General features: G+C 39.3%; 15 non-coding genes across 15 annotated transcripts; all 15 read right to left on the reverse strand.

Annotated features, from left to right (window-relative positions):
• Positions 1-839: 839 nt before the first annotated feature.
• On the reverse strand, positions 840-913 carry TRNAR-CCU (transfer RNA arginine (anticodon CCU)). The gene has a single exon. It is a non-coding gene; the product is annotated as a tRNA-Arg (tRNA).
• Positions 914-1,715: 802 nt separating this feature from the next.
• On the reverse strand, positions 1,716-1,788 carry TRNAR-UCG (transfer RNA arginine (anticodon UCG)). The gene has a single exon. It is a non-coding gene; the product is annotated as a tRNA-Arg (tRNA).
• A 644-nt stretch (positions 1,789-2,432) lies between these two features.
• Positions 2,433-2,506, reverse strand: TRNAR-CCU (transfer RNA arginine (anticodon CCU)). The gene has a single exon. It is a non-coding gene; the product is annotated as a tRNA-Arg (tRNA).
• Positions 2,507-4,023: 1,517 nt separating this feature from the next.
• TRNAR-CCU (transfer RNA arginine (anticodon CCU)) lies at positions 4,024-4,097 on the reverse strand. Its single transcript has one exon. It is a non-coding gene; the product is annotated as a tRNA-Arg (tRNA).
• A 1,518-nt stretch (positions 4,098-5,615) lies between these two features.
• TRNAR-CCU (transfer RNA arginine (anticodon CCU)) lies at positions 5,616-5,688 on the reverse strand. The gene has a single exon. It is a non-coding gene; the product is annotated as a tRNA-Arg (tRNA).
• A 2,383-nt stretch (positions 5,689-8,071) lies between these two features.
• TRNAR-UCG (transfer RNA arginine (anticodon UCG)) lies at positions 8,072-8,144 on the reverse strand. The gene has a single exon. It is a non-coding gene; the product is annotated as a tRNA-Arg (tRNA).
• A 643-nt stretch (positions 8,145-8,787) lies between these two features.
• On the reverse strand, positions 8,788-8,860 carry TRNAR-CCU (transfer RNA arginine (anticodon CCU)). Its single transcript has one exon. It is a non-coding gene; the product is annotated as a tRNA-Arg (tRNA).
• A 790-nt stretch (positions 8,861-9,650) lies between these two features.
• TRNAR-UCG (transfer RNA arginine (anticodon UCG)) lies at positions 9,651-9,723 on the reverse strand. Its single transcript has one exon. It is a non-coding gene; the product is annotated as a tRNA-Arg (tRNA).
• Positions 9,724-11,242: 1,519 nt separating this feature from the next.
• TRNAR-UCG (transfer RNA arginine (anticodon UCG)) lies at positions 11,243-11,315 on the reverse strand. The gene has a single exon. It is a non-coding gene; the product is annotated as a tRNA-Arg (tRNA).
• A 1,508-nt stretch (positions 11,316-12,823) lies between these two features.
• Positions 12,824-12,896, reverse strand: TRNAR-UCG (transfer RNA arginine (anticodon UCG)). Its single transcript has one exon. It is a non-coding gene; the product is annotated as a tRNA-Arg (tRNA).
• Positions 12,897-14,402: 1,506 nt separating this feature from the next.
• On the reverse strand, positions 14,403-14,475 carry TRNAR-UCG (transfer RNA arginine (anticodon UCG)). Its single transcript has one exon. It is a non-coding gene; the product is annotated as a tRNA-Arg (tRNA).
• Positions 14,476-15,983: 1,508 nt separating this feature from the next.
• TRNAR-UCG (transfer RNA arginine (anticodon UCG)) lies at positions 15,984-16,056 on the reverse strand. Its single transcript has one exon. It is a non-coding gene; the product is annotated as a tRNA-Arg (tRNA).
• A 1,506-nt stretch (positions 16,057-17,562) lies between these two features.
• TRNAR-UCG (transfer RNA arginine (anticodon UCG)) lies at positions 17,563-17,635 on the reverse strand. The gene has a single exon. It is a non-coding gene; the product is annotated as a tRNA-Arg (tRNA).
• Positions 17,636-18,279: 644 nt separating this feature from the next.
• Positions 18,280-18,352, reverse strand: TRNAR-UCU (transfer RNA arginine (anticodon UCU)). The gene has a single exon. It is a non-coding gene; the product is annotated as a tRNA-Arg (tRNA).
• Positions 18,353-19,143: 791 nt separating this feature from the next.
• On the reverse strand, positions 19,144-19,216 carry TRNAR-UCG (transfer RNA arginine (anticodon UCG)). The gene has a single exon. It is a non-coding gene; the product is annotated as a tRNA-Arg (tRNA).
• Positions 19,217-19,457: the final 241 nt, after the last annotated feature.

The following is a 19,457-nucleotide window of genomic DNA, read 5'->3' on the forward strand; positions in this document are numbered from 1 at the left end:
CTGTGCAGTATGTACTCCACATCATGAATAATTAGGAATGAGAACATGATGGCTATAAGAGTATTGGAAGAGCCTGCTTCCATTCTGAATGGAAAGCTGAGTTGTGTGACCATTGGCAAAAACCGACCACGAAGGGACTTGAACCCTCAATCTTCTGATCTGAAGTCAGACGCCTTATCCATTAGGCCACGCGGTCATATGTCCTGCTGTGCTTATTTTTATAATGTAGGTGGTATGCAAGGATGGGAAATATGATATTGATAGTTATTTAGGTTTACATCCCATTGTGTTTTTTCAGCTCCTTTCAATTAAAGCACTCTTTTGGAATCGATATAATGAGAATGTCACCAGTACGATAAGCTTTTGTTTTCTTTTTTGCATTTAAACCTCTTTCTTCATGAGATTAAAGCTCAGTTGTATGCTTTACATAGCTCTGGATATTTCCAGACGTGGAGAGAAACTGTTTTGACAGTAGTACAAACTGCTCCTTTCTGGATATGCCAATTTACACACACTCAAAGGTTGTATACGTTTCATGAATCCTGACTTGCCCTATTCAAGTAGCTGAAAGCCTGTCACCACCTCTAGAAACAACAGTTACACCAATCCAATTCAAATAATTTTTTCCAAAGGAATATCTTCTGCCGGGTCAAAGTTGCATCTGACAAAGATAGGTGTTTAAAAATCTACTTTGTAGTTTCAGAACACCAACATGACCCTGAAGAGTACAGAAGTAAAATGGTACCATTTCAAAGTTCCTAATACCTCATAAGCTTCTGAGCGGAAGCATGTAATAAATATATAAATTTTTCTGGAAAAGTAAGAGTGGATATTGGTTTTCATCTCAGATGGGACTCGAACCCACAATCTCTGGCTTAGGAGGCCAGTGCCTTATCCATTAGGCCACTGAGGGATAGATAATCAGTGCAGTCTAGAGGCATTATTTAAATGTATTCAATCGTCAAACACTGGTGTCTGCACACAGGACATTTCTCAGTTCTCTTCATAAGTAAACTTCCCATTTTCATCCTCTTCCATCCCCGACTTTAACACTCTGTTCTGTGCTATAATGGAGGCTCTGCATTTCGAGCAAGTGGAGAGAAATTGGAGGAGAACCCCTTTCGACTCAACACTTCTTCTTTCCTGGATGCTTTTCTCAATAAACTGGGCTTTGACAGTGGTATCAAGCCGTCCTTGTCTTCAGCAGGACACAGAAACAGGCACCAAGTCTCCTAACCAAGTTCAACCACACTCTGCAACTTAATAGACCAATGCTTTACAAATTAGCCAACTGTGTCATCAGCAAAGGCAGCCAACGTGCCAATCCTTTATAATTCTTCTGTAGTACTTTTCTTTCTCGTAGGCAAAATTAGCACTTTAACTGCACAAATCATACAGATTTTACACTTGAAGCACTTCATGAACACATACTTACACACCTTGCATTTCATCTACACACCCTTGAGCTAAAAACCCATTCTGTCAAGTAAAAATTCTGCAACCCTATTACATATTGAGTGCATGTACATAGAAGCACTTCTTAATGCCACTAACATGGACAAGATTTTAGGCTGAAGATGCAATCTAAATGACTGTGCAGTATGTACTCCACTTCATGAATAATTAGGAATGAGAACATGATGGCTATAAGAGTATTGGAAGAGCCTGCTTCCATTCTGAATGGAAAGCTGAGTTGTGTGACCATTGGCAAAAACCGACAACGAAGGGACTCGAACCCTCAATCTTCTGATCCGAAGTCAGACACCTTATCCATTAGGCCACGCGGTCATATGTCCTGCTGTGCTTATTTTTATAATGTAGGTGGTATGCAAGGATGGGAAATATGATATTGATAGTTATTTAGGTTTACATCCCATTGTGTTTTTTCAGCTCCTTTCAATTAAAGCACTCTATTGGAATTGATATAATGAGAATGTCACCAGTATGATAAGCTTTTGTTTTCTTTTTTTGCATTTAAACCTCTTTCTTAATGAGATTAAAGCTCAGTTGTATGCTTTACATAGCTCTGGATATTTCCAGAAGTGGAGAGAAACTGTTTTGACAGTAGTACAAACTGCTCCTTTCTGGATATGCCAATTTACACACACTCAAAGGTTGTATACGTTTCATGAATCCTGACTTGCCCTATTCAAGTAGCTGAAAGCCTGTCACCACCTCTAGAAACAACAGTTACACCAATCCAATTCAAATAATTTTTTCCAAAGGAATATCTTCTGCCGGGTCAAAGTTGCATCTGACAAAGATAGGTGTTTAAAAATCTACTTTGTAGTTTCAGAACACCAACATGACCCTGAAGAGTACAGAAGTAAAATGGTACCATTTCAAAGTTCCTAATACCTCATAAGCTTCTGAGCGGAAGCATGTAATAAATATATAAATTTTTCTGGAAAAGTAAGAGTGGATATTGGTTTTCATCTCAGATGGGACTCGAACCCACAATCTCTGGCTTAGGAGGCCAGTGCCTTATCCATTAGGCCACTGAGGGATAGATAATCAGTGCAGTCTAGAGGCATTATTTAAATGTATTCAATCGTCAAACACTGGTGTCTGCACACAGGACATTTCTCAGTTCTCTTCATAAGTAAACTTCCCATTTTCATCCTCTTCCATCCCCGACTTTAACACTCTGTTCTGTGCTATAATGGAGGCTCTGCATTTCGAGCAAGTGGAGAGAAATTGGAGGAGAACCACTTTCGACTCAACACTTCTTCTTTCCTGGATGCTTTTCTCAATAAACTGGGCTTTGACAGTGGTATCAAGCCGTCCTTGTCTTCAGCAGGACACAGAAACAGGCACCAAGTCTCCTAACCAAGTTCAACCACACTCTGCAACTTAATAGACCAATACATTACAAATTAGCCAACTGTGTCATCAGCAAAGGCAGCCAATGTGCCAATCCTTTATAATTCTACTGTAGTACTTTTCTTTCTCGTATGCAAAATTAGCACTTTAACTGCACAAATCATACAGATTTTACACTTGAAGCACTCCATGAACACATACTTACACACCTTGCATTTCATCTACACACCCTTAAGCTAAAAACCCATTCTGTCAAGTCAAAATTCTGCAACCTATTACATACTCAGTGCGTGTACATAGAAGCACTTCTTAATGCCACTAACATGGACAAGATTTTAGGCTGAAGATGCAATCTAAATGACTGTGCAGTATGTACTCCACATCATGAATAATTAGGAATGAGAACATGATGGCTATAAGAGTATTGGAAGAGCCTGCTTCCATTCTGAATGGAAAGCTGAGTTGTGTGACCATTGGCAAAAACCGACCACGAAGGGACTTGAACCCTCAATCTTCTGATCTGAAGTCAGACGCCTTATCCATTAGGCCACGCGGTCATATGTCCTGCTGTGCTTATTTTTATAATGTAGGTGGTATGCAAGGATGGGAAATATGATATTGATAGTTATTTAGGTTTACATCCCATTGTGTTTTTTCAGCTCCTTTCAATTAAAGCACTCTTTTGGAATCGATATAATGAGAATGTCACCAGTACGATAAGCTTTTGTTTTCTTTTTTGCATTTAAACCTCTTTCTTCATGAGATTAAAGCTCAGTTGTATGCTTTACATAGCTCTGGATATTTCCAGACGTGGAGAGAAACTGTTTTGACAGTAGTACAAACTGCTCCTTTCTGGATATGCCAATTTACACACACTCAAAGGTTGTATACGTTTCATGAATCCTGACTTGCCCTATTCAAGTAGCTGAAAGCCTGTCACCACCTCTAGAAACAACAGTTACACCAATCCAATTCAAATAATTTTTTCCAAAGGAATATCTTCTGCCGGGTCAAAGTTGCATCTGACAAAGATAGGTGTTTAAAAATCTACTTTGTAGTTTCAGAACACCAACATGACCCTGAAGAGTACAGAAGTAAAATGGTACCATTTCAAAGTTCCTAATACCTCATAAGCTTCTGAGCGGAAGCATGTAATAAATATATAAATTTTTCTGGAAAAGTAAGAGTGGATATTGGTTTTCATCTCAGATGGGACTCGAACCCACAATCTCTGGCTTAGGAGGCCAGTGCCTTATCCATTAGGCCACTGAGGGATAGATAATCAGTGCAGTCTAGAGGCATTATTTAAATGTATTCAATCGTCAAACACTGGTGTCTGCACACAGGACATTTCTCAGTTCTCTTCATAAGTAAACTTCCCATTTTCATCCTCTTCCATCCCCGACTTTAACACTCTGTTCTGTGCTATAATGGAGGCTCTGCATTTCGAGCAAGTGGAGAGAAATTGGAGGAGAACCACTTTCGACTCAACACTTCTTCTTTCCTGGATGCTTTTCTCAATAAACTGGGCTTTGACAGTGGTATCAAGCCGTCCTTGTCTTCAGCAGGACACAGAAACAGGCACCAAGTCTCCTAACCAAGTTCAACCACACTCTGCAACTTAATAGACCAATACATTACAAATTAGCCAACTGTGTCATCAGCAAAGGCAGCCAATGTGCCAATCCTTTATAATTCTTCTGTAGTACTTTTCTTTCTCGTATGCAAAATTAGCACTTTAACTGCACAAATCATACAGATTTTACACTTGAAGCACTCCATGAACACATACTTACACACCTTGCATTTCATCTACACACCCTTAAGCTAAAAACCCATTCTGTCAAGTCAAAATTCTGCAACCTATTACATATTCAGTGCGTGTACATAGAAGCACTTCTTAATGCCACTAACATGGACAAGATTTTAGGCTGAAGATGCAATCTAAATGACTGTGCAGTATGTACTCCACATCATGAATAATTAGGAATGAGAACATGATGGCTATAAGAGTATTGGAAGAGCCTGCTTCCATTCTGAATGGAAAGCTGAGTTGTGTGACCATTGGCAAAAACCGACCACGAAGGGACTTGAACCCTCAATCTTCTGATCTGAAGTCAGACGCCTTATCCATTAGGCCACGCGGTCATATGTCCTGCTGTGCTTATTTTTATAATGTAGGTGGTATGCAAGGATGGGAAATATGATATTGATAGTTATTTAGGTTTACATCCCATTGTGTTTTTTCAGCTCCTTTCAATTAAAGCACTCTTTTGGAATCGATATAATGAGAATGTCACCAGTACGATAAGCTTTTGTTTTCTTTTTTGCATTTAAACCTCTTTCTTCATGAGATTAAAGCTCAGTTGTATGCTTTACATAGCTCTGGATATTTCCAGACGTGGAGAGAAACTGTTTTGACAGTAGTACAAACTGCTCCTTTCTGGATATGCCAATTTACACACACTCAAAGGTTGTATACGTTTCATGAATCCTGACTTGCCCTATTCAAGTAGCTGAAAGCCTCTCACCACCTCTAGAAACAACAGTTACACCAATCCAACTCAAATCATTTTTTCCAAAGAAATATCTTCTGCCGGGTCAAAGTTGCATCTGACAAAGATAGGTGTTTAAAAATCTACTTTGTAGTTCCAGAACACCAACATGACCCTGAAGAGTACAGAAGTAAAATGGTACCATTTCAAAGTTCCTAATACCTCATAAGCTTCTGAGCAGAAGCATGTAATAAATATATCAATTTTTCTGGAACAGAAAGAGTGGATATTGGTTTTCACCTCAGATGGGACTCGAACCCACAATCCCTGGCTTAGGAGGCCAGTGCCTTATCCATTAGGCCACTGAGGCACAGATAAACACTTGCATTATAGAGGCATTATTTAAATGTATTCAATGGTCTGCACACAGGACATTTCTCAGTTCTCTCCATAAGTAAACTTCCCATTTCCATCCTCTTCCATCCCCGACTTTAACCCTCTGTTCTGTGCTATAATGGAGGCTCTTCATTTCGAGCAAGTGGAGAGAAATTGGAGGAGAACCACTTTCGACTCAACACTTCTTCTTTCCTGGATGCTTTTCTCAATAAACTGGGCTTTGACAGTGGTATCAAGCCGTCCTTGTCTTCAGCAGGACACAGAAACAGGCACCAAGTCTCCTAACCAAGTTCAACCACACTCTGCAACTTAATAGACCAATGCTTTACAAATTAGCCAACTGTGTCATCAGCAAAGGCAGCCAATGTGCCAATCCTTTATAATTCTTCTGTAGTACTTTTCTTTCTTGTAGGCAAAATTAGCACTTTAACTGCACAAATCATACAGATTTTACACTTGAAGCACTCCATGAACACATACTTACACACCTTGCATTTCATCTACACACCCTTAAACTAAAAACCCATTCTGTCAAGTCAAAATTCTGCAACCCTATTACATATTCAGTGCGTGTACATAGAAGCACTTCCTAATGCCACTAACATGGACAAGATTTTAGGCTGAAGATGCAATCTAAATGACTGTGCAGTATGTACTCCACTTCATGAATAATTAGGAATGAGAACATGATGGCTATAAGAGTATTGGAAGAGCCTGCTTCCATTCTGAATGGAAAGCTAAGTTGTGTGACCATTGGCAAAAACCGACCACGAAGGGACTCGAACCCTCAATCTTCTGATCTGAAGTCAGACGCCTTATCCATTAGGCCACGCGGTCATATGTCCTGCTGTGCTTATTTTTATAATGTAGGTGGTATGCAAGGATGGGAAATATGATATTGATAGTTATTTAGGTTTACATCCCATTGTGTTTTTTCAGCTCCTTTCAATTAAAGCACTCTATTGGAATTGATATAATGAGAATGTCACCAGTATGATAAGCTTTTGTTTTCTTTTTTTGCATTTAAACCTCTTTCTTCATGAGATTAAAGCTCAGTTGTATGCTTTACATAGCTCTGGATATTTCCAGAAGTGGAGAGAAACTGTTTTGACAGTAGTACAAACTGCTCCTTTCTGGATATGCCAATTTACACACACTCAAAGGTTGTATACGTTTCATGAATCCTGACTTGCCCTATTCAAGTAGCTGAAAGCCTGTCACCACCTCTAGAAACAACAGTTACACCAATCCAATTCAAATAATTTTTTCCAAAGGAATATCTTCTGCCGGGTCAAAGTTGCATCTGACAAAGATAGGTGTTTAAAAATCTACTTTGTAGTTTCAGAACACCAACATGACCCTGAAGAGTACAGAAGTAAAATGGTACCATTTCAAAGTTCCTAATACCTCATAAGCTTCTGAGCGGAAGCATGTAATAAATATATACATTTTTCTGGAAAAGTAAGAGTGGATATTGGTTTTCATCTCAGATGGGACTCGAACCCACAATCCCTGGCTTAGGAGGCCAGTGCCTTATCCTTTAGGCCACTGAGGGATAGATAAACAGTGCGGTCTAGAGGCATTATTTAAATGTATTCAATCGTCAAACACTGGTGTCTGCACACAGGACATTTCTCAGTTCTCTCCATAAGTAAACTTCCCATTTTCATCCTCTTCCTTCCCCGACTTTAACACTCTGTTCTGTGCTATAATGGAGGCTCTGCATTTCGAGCAAGTGGAGAGAAATTGGAGGAGAACCACTTTCGACTCAACACTTCTCCTTTCCTGGATGCTTTTCTCAATAAACTGGGCTTTGACAGTGGTATCAAGCCGTCCTTGTCTTCAGCAGGACACAGAAACAGGCACCAAGTCTCCTAACCAAGTTCAACCACACTCTGCAACTTAATAGACCAATGCTTTACAAATTAGCCAACTGTGTCATCAGCAAAGGCAGCCAATGTGCCAATCCTTTATAATGCTTCTGTAGTACTTTACTTTCTTGTAGGCAAAATTAGCACTTTAACTGCACAAATCATACAGATTTTACACTTGAAGCACTCCATGAACACATACTTACACACCTTGCATTTCATCTACACACCCTTAAACTAAAAACCCATTCTGTCAAGTCAAAATTCTGCAACCCTATTACATATTCAGTGCGTGTACATAGAAGCACTTCTTAATGCCACTAACATGGACAAGATTTTAGGCTGAAGATGCAATCTAAATGACTGTGCAGTATGTACTCCACTTCATGAATAATTAGGAATGAGAACATGATGGCTATAAGAGTATTGGAAGAGCCTGCTTCCATTCTGAATGGAAAGCTAAGTTGTGTGACCATTGGCAAAAACCGACCACGATGGGACTCGAACCCTCAATCTTCTGATCCGAAGTCAGACGCCTTATCCATTAGGCCACGCGGTCATATGTCCTGCTGTGCTTATTTTTATAATGTAGGTGGTATGCAAGGATGGGAAATATGATATTGATAGTAATTTAGGTTTACATCCCATTGTGTTTTTTCAGCTCCTTTCAATTAAAGCACTCTTTTGGAATCGATATAATGAGAATGTCACCAGTACGATAAGCTTTTGTTTTCTTTTTTGCATTTAAACCTCTTTCTTCATGAGATTAAAGCTCAGTTGTATGCTTTACATAGTTCTGGATATTTCCAGAAGTGGAGAGAAACTGTTTTGACAGTAGTACAAACTGCTCCTTTCTGGATATGCCAATTTACACACGCTCAAAGGTTGCATATGTTTCATGAATCCTGACTTGCCCTATTCAAGTAGCTGAAAGCCTGTCCCCACCTCTAGAAACAACAGTTACACCAATCCAATTCAAATCATTTTTTCCAAAGGAATATCTTCTGCCGGGTCAAAGTTGCATCTGACAAAGATAGGTGTTTAAAAATCTACTTTGTAGCTTCAGAACACCAACATGACCCTGAAGAGACAGATGTAAAATTGTACCATTTCAAAGTTCCTAATACCTCATAAGCTTCTGAGCGGAAGCATGTAATAAATATATAAATTTTTCTGGAAAAGTAAGAGTGAATATTGGTTTTCACCTCAGATGGGATTCGAACCCACAATCCCTGGCTTAGGAGGCCAGTGCCTTATCCATTAGGCCACTGAGGCACAGTTAAACACATGCAGTCTAGAGGCATTATTTAAATGTATTCAATCGTCTGCACACAGGACATTTCTCAGTTCTCTCCATAAGTAAACTTCCCATTTTCATCCTCTTCCATCCCCGACTTTAACACTCTGTTCTGTGCTATAATGGAGGCTCTTGATTTCGAGCAAGTGGAGAGAAATTGGAGGAGAACCACTTTCGACTCAACACTTCTTCTTTCCTGGATGCTTTTCTCAATAAACTGGGCTTTGACAGTGGTATCAAGCCGTCCTTGTCTTCAGCAGGACACAGAAACAGGCACCAAGTCTCCTAACCAAGTTCAACCACACTCTGCAACTTAATAGACCAATGCTTTACAAATTAGCCAACTGTGTCATCAGCAAAGGCAGCCAACGTGCCAATCCTTTATAATTCTTCTGTAGTACTTTTCTTTCTCGTAGGCAAAATTAGCACTTTAACTGCACAAATCATACAGATTTTACACTTGAAGCACTTCATGAACACATACTTACACACCTTGCATTTCATCTACACACCCTTGAGCTAAAAACCCATTCTGTCAAGTCAAAATTCTGCAACCCTATTACATATTCAGTGCGTGTACATAGAAGCACTTCTTAATGCCACTAACATGGACAAGATTTTAGGCTGAAGATGCAATCTAAATGACTGTGCAGTATGTACTCCACTTCATGAATAATTAGGAATGAGAACATGATGGCTATAAGAGTATTGGAAGAGCCTGCTTCCATTCTGAATGGAAAGCTGAGTTGTGTGACCATTGGCAAAAACCGACCACGAAGGGACTCGAACCCTCAATCTTCTGATCCGAAGTCAGACGCCTTATCCATTAGGCCACGCGGTCACATGTCCTGCTGTGCTTATTTTTATAATGTAGGTGGTATGCAAGGATGGGAAATATGATATTGATAGTTATTTAGGTTTACATCCCATTGTGTTTTTTCAGCTCCTTTCAATTAAAGCACTCTATTGGAATTGATATAATGAGAATGTCACCAGTATGATAAGCTTTTGTTTTCTTTTTTTGCATTTAAACCTCTTTCTTCATGAGATTAAAGCTCAGTTGTATGCTTTACATAGCTCTGGATATTTCCAGAAGTGGAGAGAAACTGTTTTGACAGTAGTACAAACTGCTCCTTTCTGGATATGCCAATTTACACACACTCAAAGGTTGTATACGTTTCATGAATCCTGACTTGCCCTATTCAAGTAGCTGAAAGCCTGTCACCACCTCTAGAAACAACAGTTACACCAATCCAATTCAAATAATTTTTTCCAAAGGAATATCTTCTGCCGGGTCAAAGTTGCATCTGACAAAGATAGGTGTTTAAAAATCTACTTTGTAGTTTCAGAACACCAACATGACCCTGAAGAGTACAGAAGTAAAATGGTACCATTTCAAAGTTCCTAATACCTCATAAGCTTCTGAGCGGAAGCATGTAATAAATATATACATTTTTCTGGAAAAGTAAGAGTGGATATTGGTTTTCATCTCAGATGGGACTCGAACCCACAATCCCTGGCTTAGGAGGCCAGTGCCTTATCCTTTAGGCCACTGAGGGATAGATAAACAGTGCAGTCTAGAGGCATTATTTAAATGTATTCAATCGTCAAACACTGGTGTCTGCACACAGGACATTTCTCAGTTCTCTCCATAAGTAAACTTCCCATTTTCATCCTCTTCCATCCCCGACTTTAACACTCTGTTCTGTGCTATAATGGAGGCTCTGCATTTCGAGCAAGTGGAGAGAAATTGGAGGAGAACCACTTTCGACTCAACACTTCTTCTTTCCTGGATGCTTTTCTCAATAAACTGGGCTTTGACAGTGGTATCAAGCCGTCCTTGTCTTCAGCAGGACACAGAAACTGGCAGCAAGTCTCCTAACCAAGTTCAACCACACTCTGCAACTTAATAGACCAATGCATTACAAATTAGCCAACTGTGTCATCAGCAAAGGCAGCCAATGTGCCAATCCTTTATAATTCTTCTGTAGTACTTTTCTTTCTCGTAGGCAAAATTAGCACTTTAACTGCGCAAATCATACAGATTTTACACTTGAAGCACTCCATGAACACATACTTACACACCTTGCATTTCATCTACACACCCTTAAACTAAAAACCCATTCTGTCAAGTCAAAATTCTGCAACCTATTACATATTCAGTGCGTGTACATAGAAGCACTTCTTAATGCCACTAACATGGACAAGATTTTAGGCTGAAGATGCAATCTAAATGACTGTGCAGTATGTACTCCACTTCATGAATAATTAGGAATGAGAACATGATGGCTATAAGAGTATTGGAAGAGCCTGCTTCCATTCTGAATGGAAAGCTGGGTTGTGTGACCATTGGCAAAAACCGACCACGAAGGGACTCGAACCCTCAATCTTCTGATCCGAAGTCAGACGCCTTATCCATTAGGCCACGCGGTCATATGTCCTGCTGTGCTTATTTTTATAATGTAGGTGGTATGCAAGGATGGGAAATATGATATTGATAGTTATTTAGGTTTACATCCCATTGTGTTTTTTCAGCTCCTTTCAATTAAAGCACTCTTTTGGAATCGATATAATGAGAATGTCACCAGTACGATAAGCTTTTTTTTTTTTTTTTGCATTTAAACCTCTTTCTTCATGAGATTAAAGCTCAGTTGTATGCTTTGCATAGCTCTGGATATTTCCAGAAGTGGAGAGAAACTGTTTTGACAGTAGTACAAACTGCTCCTTTCTGGATATGCCAATTTACACACGCTCAAAGGTTGTATATGTTTCATGAATCCTGACTTGCCCTATTCGAGTAGCTGAAAGCCTGTCACCACCTCTAGAAACAACAGTTACACCAATCCAATTCAAATCATTTTTTCCTAAGGAATATCTTCTGCCGGGTCAAAGTTGCATCTGACAAAGATAGGTGTTTAAAAATCTACTTTGTAGTTTCAGAACACCAACATGACCCTGAAGAGTACAGAAGTAAAATGGTACCATTTCAAAGTTCCTAATACCTCATAAGCTTCTGAGCGGAAGCATGTAATAAATATATAAATTTTTCTGGAAAAGTAAGAGTGGATATTGGTTTTCATCTCAGATGGGACTCGAACCCACAATCCCTGGCTTAGGAGGCCAGTGCCTTATCCATTATGCAACTGAGGGACAGATAAACACTTGCATTCTAGAGGCATTATTTAAATGTATTCAATCGTCTGCACACAGGACATTTCTCAGTTCTCTCCATAAGTAAACTTCCCATTTTCATCATCTTCCATCCCCGACTTTAACACTCTGTTCTGTGCTATAATGGAGGCTCTGCATTTCGAGCAAGTGGAGAGAAATTGGAGGAGAACCACTTTCGACTCAACACTTCTTCTTTCCTGGATGCTTTTCTCAATAAACTGGGCTTTGACAGTGGTATCAAGCCGTCCTTGTCTTCAGCAGGACACAGAAACAGGCACCAAGTCTCCTAACCAAGTTCAACCACACTCTGCAACTTAATAGACCAATGCTTTACAAATTAGCCAACTGTGTCATCAGCAAAGGCAGCCAATGTGCCAATCCTTTATAATTCTTCTGTAGTACTTTTCTTTCTCGTAGGCAAAATTAGCACTTTAACTGCACAAATCATACAGATTTTACACTTGAAGCACTCCATCAACACATACTTACACACCTTGCATTTCATCTACACACCCTTAAACTAAAAACCCATTCTGTCAAGTCAAAATTCTGCAACCCTATTACATATTCAGTGCGTGTACATAGAAGCACTTCTTAATGCCACTAACATGGACAAGATTTTAGGCTGAAGATGCAATCTAAATGACTGTGCAGTATGTACTCCACTTCATGAATAATTAGGAATGAGAACATGATGGCTATAAGAGTATTGGAAGAGCCTGCTTCCATTCTGAATGGAAAGCTGGCATTGTGTGACCATTGGCAAAAACCGACCACGAAGGGACTCGAACCCTCAATTTTCTGATCCGAAGTCAGACGCCTTATCCATTAGGCCACGCGGTCATATTTCCTGCTGTGCTTATTTTTATAATGTAGGTGGTATGCAAGGATGGGAAATATGATATTGATAGTTATTTAGGTTTACATCCCATTGTGTTTTTTCAGCTCCTTTCAATTAAAGCAATCTTTTGGAATCGATATAATGAGAATGTCACCAGTATGATAAGCTTTTGTTTTTTTTTTGCATTTAAACCTCTTTCTTCATGAGATTAAAGCTCAGTTGTATGCTTTGCATAGCTCTGGATATTTCCAGAAGTGGAGAGAAACTGTTTTGACAGTAGTACAAACTGCTCCTTTCTGGATATGCCAATTTACACACGCTCAAAGGTTGTATATGTTTCATGAATCCTGACTTGCCCTATTCAAGTAGCTGAAAGCCTGTCACCACCTCTAGAAACAACAGTTACACCAATCCAATTCAAATAATTTTTTCCAAAGGAATATCTTCTGCCGGGTCAAAGTTGCATCTGACAAAGATAGGTGTTTAAAAATCTACTTTGTAGTTTCAGAACACCAACATGACCCTGAAGAGTACAGAAGTAAAATGGTACCATTTCAAAGTTCCTAATACCTCATAAGCTTCTGAGCGGAAGCATGTAATAAATATATAAATTTTTCTGGAAAAGTAAGAGTGGATATTGGTTTTCATCTCAGATGGGACTCGAACCCACAATCCCTGGCTTAGGAGGCCAGTGCCTTATCCATTATGCCACTGAGGGACAGACAAACACTTGCATTCTAGAGGCATTATTTAAATGTATTCAATCGTCTGCACACAGGACATTTCTCAGTTCTCTCCATAAGTAAACTTCCCATTTTCATCATCTTCCATCCCCGACTTTAACACTCTGTTCTGTGCTATAATGGAGGCTCTGCATTTCGAGCAAGTGGAGAGAAATTGGAGGAGAACCACTTTCGACTCAACACTTCTTCTTTCCTGGATGCTTTTCTCAATAAACTGGGCTTTGACAGTGGTATCAAGCCGTCCTTGTCTTCAGCAGGACACAGAAACATTCACCAAGTCTCCTAACCAAGTTCAACCACACTCTGCAACTTAATAGACCAATGCTTTACAAATTAGCCAACTGTGTCATCAGCAAAGGCAGCCAATGTGCCAATCCTTTATAATTCTTCTGTAGTACTTTTCTTTCTCGTAGGCAAAATTAGCACTTTAACTGCACAAATCATACAGATTTTACACTTGAAGCACTCCATGAACACATACTTACACACCTTGCATTTCATCTACACACCCTTTAACTAAAAACCCATTCTGTCAAGTCAAAATTCTGCAACCCTATTACATATTCAGTGGGTGTACATAGAAGCACTTCTTAATGCCACTAGCATGGACAAGATTTTAGGCTGAAGATGCAATCTTAATGACTGTGCAGTATGTACTCCACTTCATGAATAATTAGGAATGAGAACATGATGGCTATAAGAGTATTGGAAGAGCCTGCTTCCATTCTGAATGGAAATCTGAGTTGTGTGACCATTGGCAAAAACCGACCACGAAGGGACTCGAACCCTCAAACTTCTGATCCGAAGTCAGACGCCTTATCCATTAGGCCACACGGTCATATGTCCTGCTGTGCTTATTTTTATAATGTAGGTGGTATGCAAGGATGGGAAATATAATATTGATAGTTATTTAGGTTTACATCCCATTGTGTTTTTTCAGCTCCTTTCAATTAAAGCACTCTTTTGGAATCGATATAATGAGAATGTCACCAGTACGATAAGCTTTTGTTTTCTTTTTTGCATTTAAACCTCTTTCTTCATGAGATTAAAGCTCAGTTGTATGCTTTACATAGTTCTGGATATTTCCAGAAGTGGAGAGAAACTGTTTTGACAGTAGTACAAACTGCTCCTTTCTGGATATGCCAATTTACACACGCTCAAAGGTTGTATATGTTTCATGAATCCTGACTTGCCCTATTCAAGTAGCTGAAAGCCTGTCACCACCTCTAGAAACAACAGTTACACCAATCCAATTCAAATCATTTTTTCCAAAGGAATATCTTCTGCCGGGTCAAAGTTGCATCTGACAAAGATAGGTGTTTAAAAATCTACTTTGTAGCTTCAGAACACAAACATGACCCTGAAGAGTACAGAAGTAAAATGGTACCATTTCAAAGTTCCTAATACCTCATAAGCTTCTAAGCGGAAGCATGTAATAAATATATAAATTTTTCTGGAAAAGTAAGAGTGGATATTGGTTTTCATCTCAGATGGGACTCGAACCCACAATCCCTGGCTTAGGAGGCCAGTGCCTTATCCATTATGCAACTGAGGGACAGATAAACACTTGCATTCTAGAGGCATTATTTAAATGTATTCAATCGTCTGCACACAGGACATTTCTCAGTTCTCTCCATAAGTAAACTTCCCATTTTCATCATCTTCCATCCCCGACTTTAACACTCTGTTCTGTGCTATAATGGAGGCTCTGCATTTCGAGCAAGTGGAGAGAAATTGGAGGAGAGCCACTTTCGACTCAACACTTCTTCTTTCCTGGATGTTTTTCTCAATAAACTGGGCTTTGACAGTGGTATCAAGCCGTCCTTGTCTTCAGCAGGACACAGAAACAGGCACCAAGTCTCCTAACCAAGTTCAACCACACTCTGCAACTTAATAGACCAATGCTTTACAAATTAGCCAACTGTGTCATCAGCAAAGGCAGCCAATGTGCCAATCCTTTATAATTCTTCTGTAGTACTTTTCTTTCTCGTAGGCAAAATTAGCACTTTAACTGCACAAATCATACAGATTTTACACTTGAAGCACTCCATGAACACATACTTACACACCTTGCATTTCATCTACACACCCTTAAACTAAAAACCCATTCTGTCAAGTCAAAATTCTGCAACCCTATTACATATTCAGTGCGTGTACATAGAAGCACTTCTTAATGCCACTAACATGGACAAGATTTTAGGCTGAAGATGCAATCTAAATGACTGTGCAGTATGTACTCCACTTCATGAATAATTAGGAATGAGAACATGATGGCTATAAGAGTATTGGAAGAGCCTGCTTCCATTCTGAATGGAAAGCTGGCATTGTGTGACCATTGGCAAAAACCGACCACGAAGGGACTCGAACCCTCAATCTTCTGATCCGAAGTCAGACGCCTTATCCATTAGGCCACGCGGTCATATTTCCTGCTGTGCTTATTTTTATAATGTAGGTGGTATGCAAGGATGGGAAATATGATATTGATAGTTATTTAGGTTTACATCCCATTGTGTTTTTTCAGCTCCTTTCAATTAAAGCAATCTTTTGGAATCGATATAATGAGAATGTCACCAGTATGATAAGCTTTTGTTTTTTTTTTGCATTTAAACCTCTTTCTTCATGAGATTAAAGCTCAGTTGTATGCTTTGCATAGCTCTGGATATTTCCAGAAGTGGAGAGAAACTGTTTTGACAGTAGTACAAACTGCTCCTTTCTGGATATGCCAATTTACACACGCTCAAAGGTTGTATATGTTTCATGAATCCTGACTTGCCCTATTCAAGTAGCTGAAAGCCTGTCACCACCTCTAGAAACAACAGTTACACCAATCCAATTCAAATAATTTTTTCCAAAGGAATATCTTCTGCCGGGTCAAAGTTGCATCTGACAAAGATAGGTGTTTAAAAATCTACTTTGTAGTTTCAGAACACCAACATGACCCTGAAGAGTACAGAAGTAAAATGGTACCATTTCAAAGTTCCTAATACCTCATAAGCTTCTGAGCGGAAGCATGTAATAAATATATAAATTTTTCTGGAAAAGTAAGAGTGGATATTGGTTTTCATCTCAGATGGGACTCGAACCCACAATCCCTGGCTTAGGAGGCCAGTGCCTTATCCATTATGCCACTGAGGGACAGACAAACACTTGCATTCTAGAGGCATTATTTAAATGTATTCAATCGTCTGCACACAGGACATTTCTCAGTTCTCTCCATAAGTAAACTTCCCATTTTCATCATCTTCCATCCCCGACTTTAACACTCTGTTCTGTGCTATAATGGAGGCTCTGCATTTCGAGCAAGTGGAGAGAAATTGGAGGAGAACCACTTTCGACTCAACACTTCTTCTTTCCTGGATGCTTTTCTCAATAAACTGGGCTTTGACAGTGGTATCAAGCCGTCCTTGTCTTCAGCAGGACACAGAAACATTCACCAAGTCTCCTAACCAAGTTCAACCACACTCTGCAACTTAATAGACCAATGCTTTACAAATTAGCCAACTGTGTCATCAGCAAAGGCAGCCAATGTGCCAATCCTTTATAATTCTTCTGTAGTACTTTTCTTTCTCGTAGGCAAAATTAGCACTTTAACTGCACAAATCATACAGATTTTACACTTGAAGCACTCCATGAACACATACTTACACACCTTGCATTTCATCTACACACCCTTTAACTAAAAACCCATTCTGTCAAGTCAAAATTCTGCAACCCTATTACATATTCAGTGGGTGTACATAGAAGCACTTCTTAATGCCACTAGCATGGACAAGATTTTAGGCTGAAGATGCAATCTTAATGACTGTGCAGTATGTACTCCACTTCATGAATAATTAGGAATGAGAACATGATGGCTATAAGAGTATTGGAAGAGCCTGCTTCCATTCTGAATGGAAATCTGAGTTGTGTGACCATTGGCAAAAACCGACCACGAAGGGACTCGAACCCTCAAACTTCTGATCCGAAGTCAGACGCCTTATCCATTAGGCCACACGGTCATATGTCCTGCTGTGCTTATTTTTATAATGTAGGTGGTATGCAAGGATGGGAAATATAATATTGATAGTTATTTAGGTTTACATCCCATTGTGTTTTTTCAGCTCCTTTCAATTAAAGCACTCTTTTGGAATCGATATAATGAGAATGTCACCAGTACGATAAGCTTTTGTTTTCTTTTTTGCATTTAAACCTCTTTCTTCATGAGATTAAAGCTCAGTTGTATGCTTTACATAGTTCTGGATATTTCCAGAAGTGGAGAGAAACTGTTTTGACAGTAGTACAAACTGCTCCTTTCTGGATATGCCAATTTACACACGCTCAAAGGTTGTATATGTTTCATGAATCCTGACTTGCCCTATTCAAGTAGCTGAAAGCCTGTCACCACCTCTAGAAACAACAGTTACACCAATCCAATTCAAATCATTTTTTCCAAAGGAATATCTTCTGCCGGGTCAAAGTTGCATCTGACAAAGATAGGTGTTTAAAAATCTACTTTGTAGCTTCAGAACACAAACATGACCCTGAAGAGTACAGAAGTAAAATGGTACCATTTCAAAGTTCCTAATACCTCATAAGCTTCTGAGCGGAAGCATGTAATAAATATATAAATTTTTCTGGAAAAGTAAGAGTGAATATTGGTTTTCACCTCAGATGGGATTCGAACCCACAATCCCTGGCTTAGAAGGCCAGTGCCTTATCCATAAGGCCACTGAGGCACAGATAAACACAAGCAGTCTAAAGGCATTATTTTAATGTATTCAACCGTCTGCACACAGGACATTTCTCAGTTCTCTCCATAAGTAAACTTCCCATTTTCATCCTCTTCCATCCCCGACTTTAACACTCTGTTCTGTGCTATAATGGAGGCTCTTGATTTCGAGCAAGTGGAGAGAAATTGGAGGAGAACCACTTTCGACTCAACACTTCTTCTTTCCTGGATGCTTTTCTCAATAAACTGGGCTTTGACAGTGGTATCAAGCCATCCTTGTCTTCAGCAGGACACAGAAACAGGCACCAAGTCTCCTAACCAAGTTCAACCACACTCTGCAACTTAATAGACCAATGCTTTACAAATTAGCCAACTGTGTCATCAGCAAAGGCAGCCAATGTGCCAACCCTTTATAATTCTTCTGTAGTACTTTTCTTTCTCGTAGGCAAAATTAGCACTTTAACTGCACAAATCATACAGATTTTACACTTGAAGCACTTCATGAACACATACTTACACACCTTGCATTTCATCTACACACCCTTGAGCTAAAAACCCATTCTGTCAAGTCAAAATTCTGCAACCCTATTACATATTCAGTGCGTGTACATAGAAGCACTTCTTAATGCCACTAACATGGACAAGATTTTAGGCTGAAGATGCAATCTAAATGACTGTGCAGTATGTACTCCAATTCATGAATAATTAGGAATGAGAACATGATGGCTATAAGAGTATTGGAAGAGCCTGCTTCCATTCTGAATGGAAAGCTGGCATTGTGTGACCATTGGCAAAAACCGACCACAAAGGGACTCGAACCCTCATTCTTCTGATCCGAAGTCAGACGCCTTATCCATTAGGCCACGCGGTCATATGTCCTGCTGTGCTTATTTTTATAATGTAGGTGGTATGCAAGGATGGGAAATATGATATTGATAGTTATTTAGGTTTACATCCCATTGTGTTTTTTCAGCTCCTTTCAATTAAAGCACTCTTTTGGAATCGATATAATGAGAATGTCACCAGTATGATAAGCTTTTGTTTTCTTTTTTGCATTTAAACCTCTTTCTTCATGAGATTAAAGCTCAGTTGTATGCTTTACATAGCTCTGG

Source organism: Lissotriton vulgaris, chromosome 5 (genome assembly GCF_964263255.1).
Source record: "Lissotriton vulgaris chromosome 5, aLisVul1.2, whole genome shotgun sequence".
Lineage (NCBI taxonomy): Eukaryota > Metazoa > Chordata > Amphibia > Caudata > Salamandridae > Lissotriton > Lissotriton vulgaris.